The sequence below is a fragment of the Fukomys damarensis genome, unplaced genomic scaffold (genome assembly GCF_012274545.1).
Source record: "Fukomys damarensis isolate Sample0158 unplaced genomic scaffold, DMR_v1.0_HiC HiC_scaffold_15, whole genome shotgun sequence".
Lineage (NCBI taxonomy): Eukaryota > Metazoa > Chordata > Mammalia > Rodentia > Bathyergidae > Fukomys > Fukomys damarensis.
This window is the reverse complement of record NW_022900927.1, coordinates 101855-119281: the sequence shown is the minus strand read 5'-3', so window position 1 is coordinate 119281 and position 17427 is coordinate 101855.

Genomic DNA, 17427 nt, shown 5'->3' with positions numbered 1-17427 from the left:
CCTGACCCCAGCAGCTTGGACCCACAGGCCCAGCCAAAGGCCCACCTGGAAAAGAGCTGGACAGGTGCACAAGCAACAGACAGAGGCCCACCTCTATTCAATTCACAAGTGTGCACAGATTTCAGCAAGAAGCCTGCTGAGGCAGTGGCACAGTTGCAGACAGGTCCTAGCCAGGGCCCCACCCTAACACCAGCAGCTCTGACCCACAGGCCCAGCCAAAGGCCTGCCTGGAAAAGACCTGCATAAGCACAAAAGCAACAGCCAGAGCCTCCCCCAATACCATTGGTAAGTGATGGAAGACCCCAGTTGGAAGCCTGTTCAGACACCAGGGACTGGGGTGCACAGCCCTCAGCCAAAGGCCCTCACTACAATAGCTATATATAGGGGCACCAACCAGCGGCATTCCCAGATACCATCACAAGTGTGCACTGGACCCAGCCAGAACCCAGCCTGAACAACAGGGGCAGAGCAGGGACACAGAAAGCCACCATTCTGAGCCCAGGAAGTGGTACAGGGGTGAGCAGCACAGAAAAGGCCTCTAGGTGGCTTGCTGAGAATTAAAGGCCATTGCATGACCAATAGGTCACCTCAACAAAGGTGCAGAAGGCTGCATCTGTTGAAATGAGAAGACATATAAACAAGTCTCAAAACCAGACTTTCAGATCACCTAAGGCCACTCCAAATGGAAATGAGGGAACTGTCTGATACTCAACCACCTGGACTCTCTGAACTAGCAATGAAAGAGGACCTGGAAAAAATGAAATCAGAAATAATTTCTCAGATAACAGTATAGATTGTGCTCATACTATAAGACATGATTAATAAATCTACAGCAGACACAGATTTAAAAAAATAGAGGAGCTGAGAAACATGATGGAAAATGATGGAACATGTTTCCAACATAGGAAGCAAATGGAATTCATAAAATGGATGCAAACAGATATCTAGAGGATTAAAAACTCTATTGAAAGTTTAAGCAGCAGAACAAGCCAATGTGGGGACAGAATTTCACAAATAGAAGACAGGATTGAAATTAGTGACCAGGAAAACAAAATATTATTAAAAATATTAAGGGACCACAAGAAATCAATCCAGAAGCTGCTAGATGATGTAAAGAAGAATAACATAAGACTGATCAGAGTCAATAAAGAAACAGGAGAGAGTGCAAATAACATTAAAAAATAAACCTATTCACAGAAGCAATGACAGAAGATTTCCTAAGCAGGGGAAAAGAACTAGACATACAGATAAGTGAGGCATGTAGGGCTCCAACTAGCTGTGGTTAACAAAATCTACACCTAGACATATAATAGTTAAGATTCCAGAAATTCAACAGAAGAAACAATTTCTACAAGAAGGTAGAGAAAAGAAACAAATCACATACAAAAGAAAATTCATCAGAATCAAAGCAGATTTCTCAACACAAACCCTTAAGGCAATAAGAGCCTGGCCTGAAATATTTCAAACCCTAAAGGAAAACAACCTCCAACCCAGACTAATGTACCTTGCAAAACTACCTTTCAAAATTGATGGAGAAACAAGATATTTTCATGATAAAGAGCACCTGAGGAACTTCATAAATACCAAACCACCACTTCAAAAAATTTAAAACAATATCTTAGGAAAAGGCAACGAGGACCACAACCCCAGGAAGCCCAGCAGAACAAATCCACCAGGCACAAGAAATTAGATGCAAAGGGGGATAACCCAACAAAAAGAAAAAAAATCATGACAAGGATAAGTCAATATATATCAGTTATAACCATCAATATTAATGGTCTCAATTCACCAATCAAAAGAAATAGACTGTCATAATGGGTCAAGAAGCAAGATCTAATAATACACTGCATACAGGAAACAATTAAAAAAGAAACCCAGAGACTGAAAGTTAAAGGGAGGAAAACAATACTCCATGTGAAAGAAACCCCCCAAAAAGAAGTAACTATCTTCTTTGCAAATCAAATGGATTTCAAACCAACACTGATTAAGAGACAAAGAAGGGACACTACATCCTCATAAGGGGAAAAATCCAAGAGGAAGAAATCATAAATATATATGCACCAAATACTAGTGCACCCAATTATATAAAAAATATGAACATGAAAACTCAAGTAAGCAATAGCAGTGGGGGATCTAAATACCCCACTGCCACAATTAGATCCACTATACAGAAAATAAACAATGAAATACTAGAACTCTCTCAAGCTCTTGAGCAAATGAATTTAACAGATGTTTACAGAGTGCTCCATCTCAAAGAAGCAGAATACACATTCTTTTTGGCTGCACATGGGTCATTCTTCAAAATAGACCACTTATTTGCTGATAGAATATGTTTAAGTAAGTGCAAAGGATATGAAGTTATCCCCTGTTAATTATCAGACCTTAGTGAGATGAAATTGGAGATCAATAGGGTACTGAGAACAAGCCTGGGGATGCAGTTTGACTTCTAACTCAGAGCAGTTCTTAGGCAAATTGTTAGAACTCTCCCAGCCTTTTCTCTGCCCCAGAATTGCACAGTCTTGTCACAGTACCACAGCTCTTCAGGTTGGCAGCCTGACAAAGGTGGTGCTAGACAAATACTTAATACAGATAGACAAGTGGAATGAATCCCTGGAGATGAGGTTCACTTTAGGGAGTGAACCTCAACAAAATCAGACTCAGAAGTGCTTCCATTTAGGGACAATGTATGTACTACACCTCCATTCATTGCAATGGGGCTAAATCCACATGGTAAAAATTACTGCAAGCCAAAGGTAGCTCCTCTAGCTGAAAAAAATCTGGGAAGGTATTTGACTCATAACTCAGAATTATTCTTTGTGAAACAGATCTCTCACAGGTCTTTCTCTGCTACAGAGCTGCCTAGTCATTTCTCAGCCCCACAAACCTTTGCAGTGGGCAGCCTGAGAAAGTTGGCATTTGACAAATCCTTATTACAGCTAGGCAGTGGGGTGGAATGATTCTCTGCAGATGAATTTGTCTTTGGGGAGTGATCTCCAACAAAGTCAGACTTCTAATTTCTTCAAGTTAGGAGCAAATGCACTTTATGTCCTCCACCTCCATTCACTTTGATGGGGCCAAAAGTACCTGCGAAAAGTCTTTTTGCACCAAATGCAGTTCAGACACTAGAACCACTCTGGGAAGGTGGCTCTGCTTCTAAACTAGAGCTGTTAGGGAAACACTTAGAACTTTCCCAGCTCTTTCTCTGCCTCAGAGCTGTGCAGTCATTTCTCCATCCTATATTACTTTGTGGTTGGCAGCCTGAGAAAGGTGTCATTTGACGAATCCTTAATATCGATTGACGGATGGGCTGAACGAATCCCTGCTGATGAGATTATTTTTAGAGAATGACCTGGCAACAAAGTCAGACTTGGAAGTGCTTCCAGTTAGGAGAAAAGGCACTTTATGTTCTTTTTTTTCTCTTTTTATTGAGTTCATTGGTACATTCTAGGTATACAGTGTAATTAGACTCATTACTGGGATCTTGTACCTTTACATGACAGGTCTTGGTTCTCATTTTTCCCCCTTGTCCCTGCCCTCCCTTCACCCCCTCCTACCCATTTACAAACACTTTATTTCCATCTTTTCATTTTCTCACATTTTTTCTTTTCCCTTATTCCCTTTTCAATACCCTTCCCATTTTCCCTACACCTTTAGCCCTTTTCTTCCTATTTCGTGTTACTTATCCAATTAGGATCTTGTGTACTATTATAGTTTTTCACACCAGAGAAACTATTCAGTATTTACACATGTGTGACTTACTTATTTCACTTAGGAGTATATCCTCAATATGTATCCATTTTCCTATGCATGACTCTAATTTCTCATTCTTTATGGCTGAGTAATATTCCATTTTATAGAAAAACCACATCTTCTCTATCCAGTCTCCAACTGATGGGCAAATGGGCTGCTTCCATGTTTAAGCTATTACAAACGGTGCTGCTATAAACATAGGTGTGCATATGTCACTGTGACATGATTCTTTTAATTCTTTTGGAAAGATACCCAGCAGAGCTATGCCCAGGTCAAATGTAACCTCTAGTCCCAGCTCCTTGAGGTATATCCATATTGATTTCCATAGTGGTTAAACCAGTATGCATTACCACCAGCAATGGAGAGGGGTTTCTTTCTCCCCACGACCCCACCAATATTTGTTATTGTTTGATTTCTTGATAGCAGCCATTTTTTTGTGGGGTGAGGTGAAATCTCAGTGTTGTTTTCATCTGCATCTCTCGAATGACCATTGATGTGGAACATTTTTTCATATATTTACTTGCTGCTTTTACTTCTTTGTCTGAGAAATGTCTGTTCATTTCAGATGCCCATTTTTTAATCAGGTCTTTATATTTGGGGGGCTGATTGTTTTGAGTTCTTTATATATTCTAGATAATAGTCCTTTGTCTGAGGAGCAGCTGGTGAAATTTTTTTCCCGCATTGTAGGTTGTCTCTTAGTTCTGTTGATGGTTTCTTTTGCAGTGCAGAAGCTTTTTAATAAGATGAGATCCCAGTTCTCGATTCTTTCTGCTAATTCCTGTGCTACTGAGGATTTGTTCATAAAATCTTTTCCTATGCCAATGTCTTCCAGAGTTGTGCCTAACTTATCTTCCTATAAGTTTAGTGTTTCTGTTTTTTTTTTAAATCAGCTTTAATTGAGTTTATTGGTACATTTTAGGGATACAGTACAGTTACATTCATTGTTGGGATCTTGTACCTCTACATGACAAGTCTTGATTCTCATTTTTTCCCCTTACACCTGCCCTCCCTTCACCCCCTCCTCCCCTCCCCATCTACAAACACTTTATTTTCATCTTTTCATTCTCTCACATTTTTTCTTTTCCCTTTTTTACTCTTTCCCTACCCATCCCACCTTCCCTACACCTTTAGCTCCTTTCTTCCCATTTCTAAATGTCAGTAATCTTATTAGAATCTTATGCATTGTTGCAGATTATTTACACCAGGGAAACTATTCGGTATTTACACATGTGTGACTTATTTATTTCACTTAGGAGTATATCTTCAATATGTATCCATTTTCCTATGAATGAATCTATTTTCTCATTCTTTATGGCTGAGTAATATTCCATTTTATAGAAAAACCACAATTTCTTTATCCAGTTTCCAACGGATGGGCAAATTAGTGTTTCTGTTTTAATGTTTAGATCTTTAATCCACTTGGATTTTAATTGAGTGCATGGTGAGTGATAAGGGTCTAGTTTTATTTATTTATTTATTTATTTTTGGTTTTTTGAGACAGGTTCTCACTATGTAGTTGAGACTGGCCTGAAACTCACTATGTAACCCAGGGTGGTCTCGAACTCACAGCAATCCTCCTGCCTCATCCTCCCAAGTGCTGGGATTACAGGCATGCACCACCACTCCTGGCCAAGGGTCTAGTTTTAATCTTTAGCAGGTTGAGATCCAGTTTTTCCAACACCATTTATTAAAGAGGCTATCTTTCCTCCAGTGGGAATGGTCAGCTCCTTTGTCAAAGATAAGGTAGCAGAGTATATCTGGAGTTGTTTTTATGTCTTCCAGTCTGTTCCACTAATCCTCAGGTCTGTTTCTTTGCCAGTACCATGCTGTTTTTTTTATCACAGTAGCTTTGTAATATAGTTTCAAATTGGGAATTGTTATACCCATTGCCATGTGTCTGTTGCCTAGGATGGCTTTTGCTATGGTTCCCAATGAATTTTTGAATTATTTTTGTGGTTCTGTGAAATATAGTGTTGGAATTTCAATTGGCATTGCATTGAATCTGTATAAAAGTTTTGGTAGTATGGCCATTTTCACTATGTTAACTCTTCCTACCCAGGAGTAGGGGATATCTTTCCATTTTCTTATATTCTGTTCAATCTCTTTTTTCAGAGTGCTGTAGTTTTCAGTGTAGAGGTCTTTTGCTGCTTTTGTTAGGTTGATTCCTAGATACTTTATTTCTTTGGATGCTATTGTGAAAGGAATTGTTTCCCTAATTCCTCTCTCTGTGAGTCTGTTATTTGTATACTAGAAAGCTATTGATTTTTGGGTGTTGACTTTGTATCCTGCCACTTGGCTAAAAGTGTCATTTAAGTCTAGAAGTCTTTTGGTGGAGATTTTTGGTTCTTCAATGTACAGTATCATATTGTCAGCAAATAATGACAGTTTTATTTCTTCCTTTCCTATCTTTATTGCTTTAATTTCTTTCTCTTGTCTAGTTGCTGTGGCTAATGCTTCCAGAATTACATCAAAGAGGAGTGGTGATAGTGGCATCCTTGTCTTGTTCCTGTTTGTAACGTGAAGGTTTTCAATTTTTGGCCATTTACTATGATGTTGGCTGTTGGTTTTTCATAGATAGCCGTTATTAAGTTGAGATATAGACCATCTATTCCAATTTTTTGCAGGGTTTTTATCATAAATGAGTGTTGAATTGTGTCAAATGCCTTTTCTGTGTCTATCAAGAGGATCATGTGGTTTTTGTTCTTGACTTTGTTAATATAGTATATTACATTTATTGACTTATGTATGTTGAACCATCCTCGCATCCCTGGAATAAATCTGACTTGGTCGGGATGTATGGTCTTCTTGATGATCCTCTGTATTCTGTTTGCTAGTATCTTATTAAGTGTTTTTGCATCTATATTCAATAAGGAGATTGTCCTGTAGTTCTCTTTTTTTTTTAAATTTCAAATTGAATTTATTGGTACATTCTAGGTAGACAATACTGTTACATTCATTACTGGGATCTTGTACCTTTACATGACAGGTCTTGGTTCTCATTTTTACCCCTTGTCCACACCCTCCCTTCACCCCCTCCTTCCCACCCCACCTTCAAACAATTTAATTCCATTTTTACATTTTCTCATATTTTTTTCCTTTTCCCTTATTCCCATTTCTCTATCCTTCTTACTGTCCCTACACCTTTGGTCCTTTTCTTCCTATTTCACATTGCTAACTGTCCCATTAGGATCTTGAGTACTATTTTAGTTTTTCATACCAGAGAAACTATTTGGTATTTGCATATGTGTGACTTATGTATTTCACTTAGGAGTATATCCTCAAAATGTACCCATTTACCTATCAATGAATCTACTTTCTCATTCTTTATGGCTGAGTAGTATTCCATTTTATAGAAAAACCACATCTTCTTTATCCAGTTTCCAACTGATGGGCAGATGGGCTGTTTGCAAGTTTTAGCTATTACAAACTGTGCCACTATAAACATGGGTGTGCATACTTCACTGTGGTATGATTCTTTTAATTATTTTGTAAAGATACCCAACAGAGGGATGGCTGGATCAAATGGAACCTCTAATCCTAGTTCTTTGAGGTATCTCCATATTGAATTCCACAGTGGTTGCACCGCTCTGCACTCCCACCAATGGAGAAGGATTCCTTTCTCCCCACAACCCCACCAACATTTGTTGTGTGATTTCTTGACAGCAGCCATTCTTTGTGGGATGCGGTGAAATCTCAGTGTTGTTTTCATCTGCATCTCTCGAATGACCAGTGATGTGGAGCTGTTTTTCATATATATACTTGCTGCTTTTACCTCTCTGTCTGAGAAATGTCTGTTCATTTCAGATGCCTGTTTTAAAATTGGGTCTTTTTATTTGAGGGGGCTGGTTGTTTTGAGTTCTTTATGTATTTTAGATAATAGTCCTTTGTCTGAGGAGCAGCTGGTAAAATTTTTTTCCCACATTGTAGGCTGTCTCTTAGTTCTGTTGATGGTTTCTTTTGCAGTGCAGAAGCTTTTTAAGAAGTTGAGATCTCAATTGTTGATTCTTTCTGCTGGTTCCTGTGCTACTGAGGATTTGTTCATAAAGTCTTTTCCTATGCCAATGTCTTCCAGAGTTCTGCCTAACTTATCTCTGTAGTTCTCTTTTTAAGTTGGGTCTGTCCCTGGTTTGGAAATCTAAGTGACACCTGCTTCTGGGAATGAGTTTGGAGGTATTGCTTTCCTTTCAATTTCATTGAAAAGTTTGAAGAGTAGTGGAGGTAGTTCTTCTCTAAATGTCTTGTAAAATTCAGCAATGAATCCATCAAGACCTGGGATTTTCTTTGTTGGTAAGTTTTTAATTGCATTTTCAATTTCACTGATTGTAATTGGGGTGTTTAAAATGTTTTTGTCTTCTTTGTTCAACTTTGGTAATTCATAAGTATCTAGAAATCTGTCTATTCTGTTTTCCATTTTATTAGCGTACAGGTTCTCAAGGTAAGCATTAATGATCCTCTGGATTTCTGTCAGATCTGTTGTGACTTCACCTTTTTCATTTCTGATTGCATGGATATGAGCCTTTTCCTTCCTTTTTTGATAAGGTTAGCTAAGGGTTTATCAATTTTATTTATTCTTTCAAAAAACCAACTCTTCAATTCATTTATTTTTTGTATTATTTTCTTAGTTTCCATAAGGCACTTTATGTTCTGTTCCTCTGTGCACTTTAGTGGGATTTTCCCCCAGGGAAAATCTTTGGTTGGCAAATGAAGTTCAGTAGCAGAAACATTCTGACAAGGTGATTCAGCTTGTGACCTACAGTTGTTCTTAGGGAAACATGTTGAACTCTTCCAGTTCTTTCTCTGCAAAAGACCTTCATAGTCATTTTCTAAGCAATGTAGCATTTCCAATTTGAAGCCTTAGAAAGATTGTGTTGGACAGATCTTTAATACACATCAGTAGGTAAGTGGAATGAACCCCTGCAGATGAGGTTGTCTTTGGGGAGTGATCTGCAACAATGTCGGACTTGGAAGTGCTTCCAGTTAGGAGAAAAGGCACCTTACATCCTGCACCTCCATTCACTTCTGTGGGGGTCCCCCCATCTGGGGAACATCTTTTGGTGCCAAAGCAGTTTATATAGAACAATTCTGAGAAGCCAGTTCATCTTCTAACCTAAAGTTCTTCTTCAGGAAACATATAGAACTCTCGCAGCTCTTTATCTGCCACATAGCTGCACAGTAATTTTTTCTGCCCCAGAGGCCTTCTGGTTTGGCAGCCTGAGAAAGGTTGCCATGGACAAATCATTAATACAGATAGGAAGATGAAGGGAATAAATCCCTGCATATGTGGTTCTCTTTCAAAAGTGATCTGCAATGAAGTCAGACTTGGGAGTACTTGCACTTAGGAGCAAAGGCACTATATGTCCTGCACCTCCATTTGCTCCAATGGGCTGAATCCATCTGGGAAAAACCTTTGCATGCCACATGCAATTCAAACATCAGAACCACTCTGAGAAAGGCAGTTCTGCTTCTAATCTAGATTTGTTCTTAGGGAAACACTTAGAACTCTCCCAGCTCTTTCTCTGTCTCAGAGCTTGTCAGACATTTCTTGGCTCTAGAACCCTTCCCATTTGGCAGCCTGAGAAAGGTGGTGATGGACAAAACATTAATACATTCAGGCAGATGGGTGGATTGAGTCCCTACATATGAGGTTGTCTTTGGAATGTGATCTTCAACAAAGACAGACATGGAAGTGATTACAGATAGGAGCAGAGACACTTTAAGTCCTGCACCTGTATTCACTTCAATCAGGGTGAATCCACCTGGGGAAAATCTTTGTGTGAATAATGCAGTCCAAACAGCAGAACCATTCTGGAAAGGTCATTTAGCTTGTAACCTAGAGTTTTCCTTGGGAAGCTCTTAGAACTCTCCCATCTCTTTCATTTCTACTGAGCTACACATTCCTCAAGACTTCATAGACTTTCATGATTGACAGCCAGAGAGATGTGGTTTTGGACAGATACTTAATACAGAAAGACAGATGGGTCCAATGAATTCTAGCAGTTGAGGTTCTTTTAGGGGAGTGATCTGCCACAAAATCAGACTTAGAAGTGCTTCCACGTAGGGGCAAAGGTAGGCACTTCATGTCCTGCACTTCTATTCACTTCAAAGGGCTCAATCCAATTGGGTAAAATCTTTTCCTGCCATATGCAGTTCAAACAGCAGAACCATTTTGAGAAGGCAGTTTGACTTCTAGAGTTGTTCTTAGGGAAATCCCTAGAACTCTCCCATATCTTTCTTTGCCCCAGAGCTGCACTGTCATTTCTCAGCCCTAGAGCCCTTCCTGTTTGACAGCCTGAGAAAGGTGGAGTTGGAGAAATCTTTACAGATAGGCAGACAGGTATAATAAAATCCTGCATATGAGTTTCTCTATGGGGGGTGATGTGCAACAAAATCAGAGATGGAATTTTTTTTCACAATGGGCCAAAGACACTTTCTGTCCTACACCTCCATTCACTTCAATGGAGCCTAATCTACCACGAAAAGTCTTTGCCTATCAAATGCAATTCAAATACCAGAACAATTCTGGGAATGCAGTTCAGCTTCTAACTTAAAGTTGTTCCTAGTGAAAAATTTAGAACTTTCTCAGGTATTTTTCTGTTCCAGAGCTGCTCAGTAATTTCGCTGCCCCAGAACCCTTTGGGTTTCACAACCTGAGAAAGGTGACAATGGACAAATCATTAATAAAGATAGGCAGATAGAGGGAACCAATCCCTGAATATGAGATTCTCTTTTTGAAGTGATCTGCAACTATTCAGATTTGGAACTGTTCTGATTTAGGAGCAAAGTCAGTTTATGTCCTGCACCTCTGTTCACTTCAATGGGCTTGAGTCTACCTGAAGAAAATATTTGAATGTCAAATGCAGTTCCAACTGCAGAACTATTCTGACAAGGCAGTTTGGTTTGTAACCTAGAGTTTTTCTTAGGGAAACACTTAGAAGTCTACCAGCTGTTTCTCGGCCCTACATTTTAGCAGTCATTTCTGGGCCCTTAGCTGTTGACAGCCAGAGGAAGGTGTTGTTTTACAAATCTTTAATACTGATAAGCAGATGGGTGGAATTAATTCCTGAAGATGAGGTTCTTCTTGGGCAGCGATCTGCACCAAAGTCAGACTTGGAAGTGATTCCACTTGTGAGCCAAGGCACTCTATGTACAGCACCGCCATTCATTTTAAGGGGATCCAATCCACCTGGGAAAAATCATTGCTTGTCAAATGCAATTCAAACACCACAATCATTCTGGGAAGCTGGTTCAGCTTCTAACCTAGAGTGGTTCTTAATAAAACACTTTGAACTCTCCTAGGTCTTCATCTGTTCCCAAGCTGCTCAGTAATTTCTCTAAACTATACACATTCTCAGTTGGCAGCCTGAGAAAATTGGCCTTGAACAACTACTTAATACTTAATACAGACAGGCAGACAGGTTCAACGAATCGCTGCACATGAGGTGCTCTTCAGGGAGTGATCTGCAACAAAGTCATACTTGGAAGTGCTTCCATTTAGGAGCAAAGGCACTCCATGTCCTGCGCACCATTCATTTTGATGGTGTGAATCCACCTGGATAATATCTTTGTGAGGCAAATGCAGTTCAAACAGCAGAACCATTCTGCAAAAACAGTTCAGCTTCCAACCTAGAGCTGTTCTGAGGGAAACACTTAGAATTGTCTCATCTCTTTTTCTGCCCCAGAGCTGGGCAGTCATTACTTGGCACAATGGCTCTTCTCAGTTGGAAGCCTGAGAATGATGGCATTATACAAATTCTTAATACAGACAGGCAGATGGGTCAGATAAATGCCTGTACATGAGACTCTGTATGGGGAGTGATCTGAATCAAAGTCAGACTTGGAAGAGTTTCTACTGAAAAGCAAAGGCACTCTATGTCCTGCACTACCATTCACTTTAGTGGGGCCAAATCCCTCTGAGGAAAAACTTGGCATGCCAAATGCAGTTCAAACAACAGAACCATTCTGTTAAGGTGGTTTGGCTTCTAACCTTGAGTTGTTCTGAGGGAAACATTTAGAACTCTCCCAGCTCTTTCTCTTCCCTCAAACATCACAGTCACTTTTTGGCCCCACAGCCCTTCACATCCTTAATACAGATAGGCAGATGGGTTGAAAAATTACCTGCAGAGAGTGCAGTGAGAAACAGAGCATGGCCTGCTTCCCCAGGGTCCTCCAGTTCCCCTGCCAATGGCAGTGGGTGAACTGGGGGGCCTGTGGATGGGCCGTGCCTCTGCCCTGCAGGCTCTTGGATCCCTTGCTGTGACTGACCACTGACTGGAACCAGGCTTTGAAGAACAGGTGAACTGCTCCCCCACCCCACTTCAACAACCTTATGGTGGCAGTGGCCTTGGAGCCAGAACCCCTCAGGCCAAAGGGTCTCCTGGTCCAGTCTTGCTGCCTAGGAAAGCCCCCTCCAGCAGTCAAGGACTTAGCATCTTTCAGCAGCTGCAGCGAGGTGTGGTGAGAAGAATGGTGGCCTCCTGACTGCAGCAGAGGGCCATTACATCAAGGGCTGTAGAAGGTGGGCTTGAAAGCTTGGCCACTTCTGGCCATAGAACTGTGCTGATCTGGGCCCTGAGGTGACTGCTGTGTCCCAGTTGTAGAGGAGACTGCAACTCCTTGTGAGGAAGATGAATAAAGACCTCACCTACCCTGGAAGGTGAGGGAGCTAAGGCCAAGGATGGGTGAAAAGGCTGGTGGGCCATGGACAGTTGCCAAAGAGAGAAACAAAAGGTAACATTCCATTTGGCTAAATGGAAATTCCCACCACCCTTTGGAAAGAGTTACTGGCCATTTTTGGAAGGCCTGTGTATATAATATGAAGAAGGTGCTCTCAACATTCCCCCAACCTTTTTAAAGAAAACTTCCTGCATGTGGACAATACAGGTGTAAAGAAGTTCCTGACACATGATAAAGTAGTTAGAACAATCACATGTCTTCAAAATGACCATTTGTTTAAAAGCCAGAAAAGAAATGTTTTCTGAAAGTGACATTGAAATGAAGTTGGGTAGACCACCTGGAGAAGTGACACTAGTGATACTTGTCTGCATTTGTTCTGTGGGTTGGAGGACATGGAGCAGAAGACAGAAGAGAAGAACATCCAGTACATGTAGGAGACATTGTTTGTATGGTAACCATTGTTTTCTGTGTTAATTTTAGTCTTCTTTACTATATATGTGTGTGTGTGTGTGTGTATGTGTGTGTGTCTGTGTATGTGTGTGTGTGTGTGTGTGTGTATATATATACATATTTGACAACGCTAAGTACTTTATTAAATCATCTGGTCCTTTGAGATAATTCTCAAGTGCCTGATGCATGTTAAACTGTAAAAGTAGTAAAATAACACATTTTATAAATTTCTTTTTGTTAGAACTCACAGGAAGTATTATTTTGTCGGGGGAGTAGGCAGACTCACCCCCTCTTGAATAGCACACATTCTTTATATATTCGTTCTTGGAAGAGAAGGAAATGCAGAGTGCTGTGCTAGTTCACTTCTAGAAAAGCAAGTTACCACTGTCCCTTAAGTCTGTGCATTTTTACTTTGCTATGTCTGTAGGGTATGAAAAGGCTAAATGAGATCTTATACATCATCTAGCTTTCCTAGACATTAAAGAGGTTGCCAGTTTTGATAAAGGTAGGGATAGTAAACTGACAAATTTTGTACATTTTGTATTAAAATTGCAGGAAAGATTGTCTTCTGAAAATTTGAGCATTTTAGCCTACTGGGTTAGTAGAGAAAGGAAGGATTCTAGACTAAAATGCTTGTATTTTCAAGACAGTTTCAACTATTGTTACATGTGTGCAGTTTAATCAAGACTGCTGTGTATATATAACGGACAAATTGAGTCTTTACTTGAAACATCTAGTCTCACCTAGGTGTTTAGAAGTGCCCAACGTATGTTAAATGCAGAAATACTGAAACATCACTCTGCAAATATCTTTTTGCTAAAGTTCATATGAAATGCTGATGGGAATGGAATAGTTAAACTACCTCTCTTTTCCCCCTCATTGAGTTTATTGGTACATTTTAGGAACACATTACAGTTACATTCATTATTGGGATCTTGTACCTTACATGACAGGTCTTGGTTCTCATTTTTCCCCTTGTCCCTGCTCTCCCTTCACCCCCTCCTCCCCTTCCCCTTTACAAACACTTCATTTCCATTTTTTCATTTTCTCATATTTTTTCTTTTCCCTTATTAGCTTTCTACCTCTTTTTTTTTGTCTTTTTTCCCCCAGCTTTAATTGAGTTTATTGGTACATCTTAGGGATACAGTACAGTTAAATTCATTGTTGGGATCTTGTACCTCCACATGATGAGTCTTGGTTCTCATTTTTTCCCCTTGTACCTGCCCTCCCTTTACCCCCTCCTCCCCTTCCCATCTACAACCACTTTATTTCCATCTTTTCATTATCTCACATTTTTTCTTTTCCATTTTTACCCTTCCCCTACCCGTCCCACCTTCCCTACACTTTTAGCTCCTTTCTTCCTATTTCTCAATGTCAGTAATCTTATTAGGATCTTCTGTATTATTGCAGATTATTCACACCAGAGAAACTATTCGGTATTTACACATGTGTGACTTATTTGTTTCACTTAGGAGTATATCTTCAATATGTATCCATTTTCCTATGAATGAATCTATTTTCTCATTCTTTATGGCTGAGTAATATTCCATGTTACAGAAAAACCACATATTCTTCATCCACTTTCCAACTGATGGGCAAATGGGCTGTTTCCAAGTTTTACCTATTACAAACTGTGCTGCTATAAACATGGGTGCACATATGGCACTGTGATATGATTATTTAATTCTTTTGGAAAGATACCCAGCAGAGGGATGGCTGGGTCAAATGGAACCTCTAGTCCCAGGTCTTTGAGGTATCTCCATATTGATTTCCATAGTGGTTGCACCAGTCTGCACTCCCACCCAGAATGGAGTAGAGTTCTTTTCTCCCTACCACCCCGCCAACATTTGTTATTGTTTGATTTCTTGATAGTGGCCATTCTTGGTGGGGTAAGTTAGAATCTCAGTGTTGTTTTCACCTGCATCTCTTGAATGACCAGGGATGTGGAACATTTTTTCATATATTTGCCTGCTGCTTTTACTTCTTTCTCTGAGAAATGTCTGTTCATTTTGGATGCCCATTTTTGAATTGGGTCTTTATATTTGGGGTGGGGATGATTGCTTTGAATTTTTTACATATTCTAGATAATAGTCCTTTGTCTGAGGAGCAGCTGGTGAAAAGTTTTTCCCACATTTTAGGTTGTCTCTTAGTTCTGCTGATGGTTTATTTGCAGTACAGAAGCTTTTTAATAAGATGAGATCCCACTTGTTGATTCTTTCTGCTAATTCCCATGTTACTGAGGATTTTAAAGTCTTTTCCTATGCCAATGTCTTCCAGAGATTTGCCTAACTTACCTTCCAGAAAGTTTATTTTTTCTGTTTTTATATTTAGATCTTTAATCCAATTGGATTTTCATTTAGTGCATGGTGAAAGATATGGGTCCAGTTTTAATCTGTGGCAGGTTGACATCCAGTTTTTCCAACACCATTTATTAAAGAGGCTATCTTTCCTCCACTGAGGATGGTCAGCTCCTTTGTCAAAGATGATGTAGCTGAGTACATCTGGGTTTGTTTTTGTGTCTTCCAGTCTGTTCCACTGATCCTCAGGTCTGTTTCTTTGCCAGTACCATGCTGTTTTTATCACAGTGGCTTTGTAGTATAGTTTCAAATTGGGAATTGTTGTACCTGGTGCCATGTGTCTGTTGCCTAAGATGGCTTTTGCTACTCTAGGTCTCTTATGGTTCCAAATGAATTTTTGATTTCTTTTTTCTAGTTCTGTGAAATATAGTGTTGGAATTTCAATTGGCATTGCATTGAATGTATATAGCAGTTTTGGTAGTATGGCCATTTTCACTATGTTGATTCTTCCTACCCAGGAGCAGGGGATATCTTTTCATTTTTTATATCCTCTTCAATTTCTTTTTTTAGAGTGCTGTAGTTTTCAGTGCAGAGATGTTTTGCTTCTTTTGTTAGATTGATTCCTAGGTACTTCATTTTTTTCAATGCTATTGTGAATTGTTTCCCTAATTTCTCTCTCAGTGAGTCTGTTATTTGTGTATAAGAAGGCTATTGATTTTTGGGTGTTCACCTTGTATCCAGATACTCTACTGAAGCTGTCAATGAATTCTAGAAGGCTTTTGGTGGAGTTTTTTGGGTCTTCGATGTAGAGTATCATATCATCAGCAAATAATGACAGTTTAACTTCTTCCTTTCCTATCTTTATTGCTTTAATTACGTTCTCTTGTGTAATTGCTGTGGCTAATGTTTTCAGAACTATATCGAAGAGGAGTGGTGATAATGGGTATCTTTGTATTGTTCCTGATTTTAACATGAAGGTTTTCAGTTTTTGGCCATTTAATATGATGTTGGCTGATGGTTTTTCATAGAGAGCCTTTATTAAGTTGAGGGGATGGGGTCTGGTTTATGGGTCTGGGTAGTGGCGACTACATATGGGGGCGCCATTGATGCTGCTCCAGTGCCAGCAGGGTGAGTTTCAGGAAAGCGACTGTCTTGGACTTCAGATCGACCTTCCCTGGCCGGGGCCTGGGCTACGGTTCCGGGTAGCTGAGCCTTCCTCTGCTGACACTTTTGCTGCTGCTCCACCGCACAAAGGGTGAGTTTTGGGAAAGCAGCTAGCTTGGATTTCAGATCTCCCTCCACCTGACAGGGCACTGTCTACAGTTTGGGTAGGCCTGCTTTCCCCTGCGGGGGCCATTGCTGCTGCTCCAGAGCCAGGAGGGTGAGTTTCGGGAAAGTGGCAGGCTTGGAATTTATATCTCCCTTCTCTGACCATTGTGACCAGTCTATGGGTCCTGGAAGTGGCGCCTACCCTTGTGGGCCACACTGCTGCTGCTTCAGCACAAGGAGGGTGAGTTTTGGGAAAATGGCTGGCTTGGACATCTGATCTACCTCTGCTGGCCGGGCCCCGATCTATGGGTCCAGGTAGCCGTGCATTCCCTTGCAGCGCAATAGCTTCTGTTCTAGCACCAGGATGGTGAGTTTCAGGAAAGAGGCTGGCTTGTACTTGAGATCCCCCTCTGCCAGTTGGGGCCTGATATGCAGGTCCAGGTAGCCTCTACTTCCCTTGCTGGCACCATTGCTGCTGCTGAAGTGCCAGGAGGGTGAGTTTCAGGAAAGTGGCTGGTTTGGACTTCAGATCTCCCTCCTCTGGCTGGGACCCAGCCTATGGGACCACATAGCCACACCTTTCCCTTTGGGCACCATCCCTGCGGAACCAGCACCAGGAGGTGTGCTTTGGAAAAGCGGCTCCTTGGACTTCAGATCGCCTTCCACCAGCTGGGGCCCATTCTATGGGTCCGCACAGCACTGCCTTTCCCTGCAGGTTGTATCACTGTGGATCCAGAGGCAGGATTGCTAGTTTCGTGAAAGTAGCTAGTTTGAATTTCAGATTTCCCTCTGCCAGCCAGGACCTGGTCTATGGGTCAGAGTACTTTGCCTTTCCCTGAGAGCACCATCACTGCCGATCCAGCGCCAGGAGGGAGATTTTGCTTAGCACTCTGTGAGCTCTTTAGCATCAGGATAGAAGACTCTGAGAAATGTGCTTCTCTCTCTGCCATACAGAGAGCTACAATCTAGAAGGAATACCTGTTGGTTC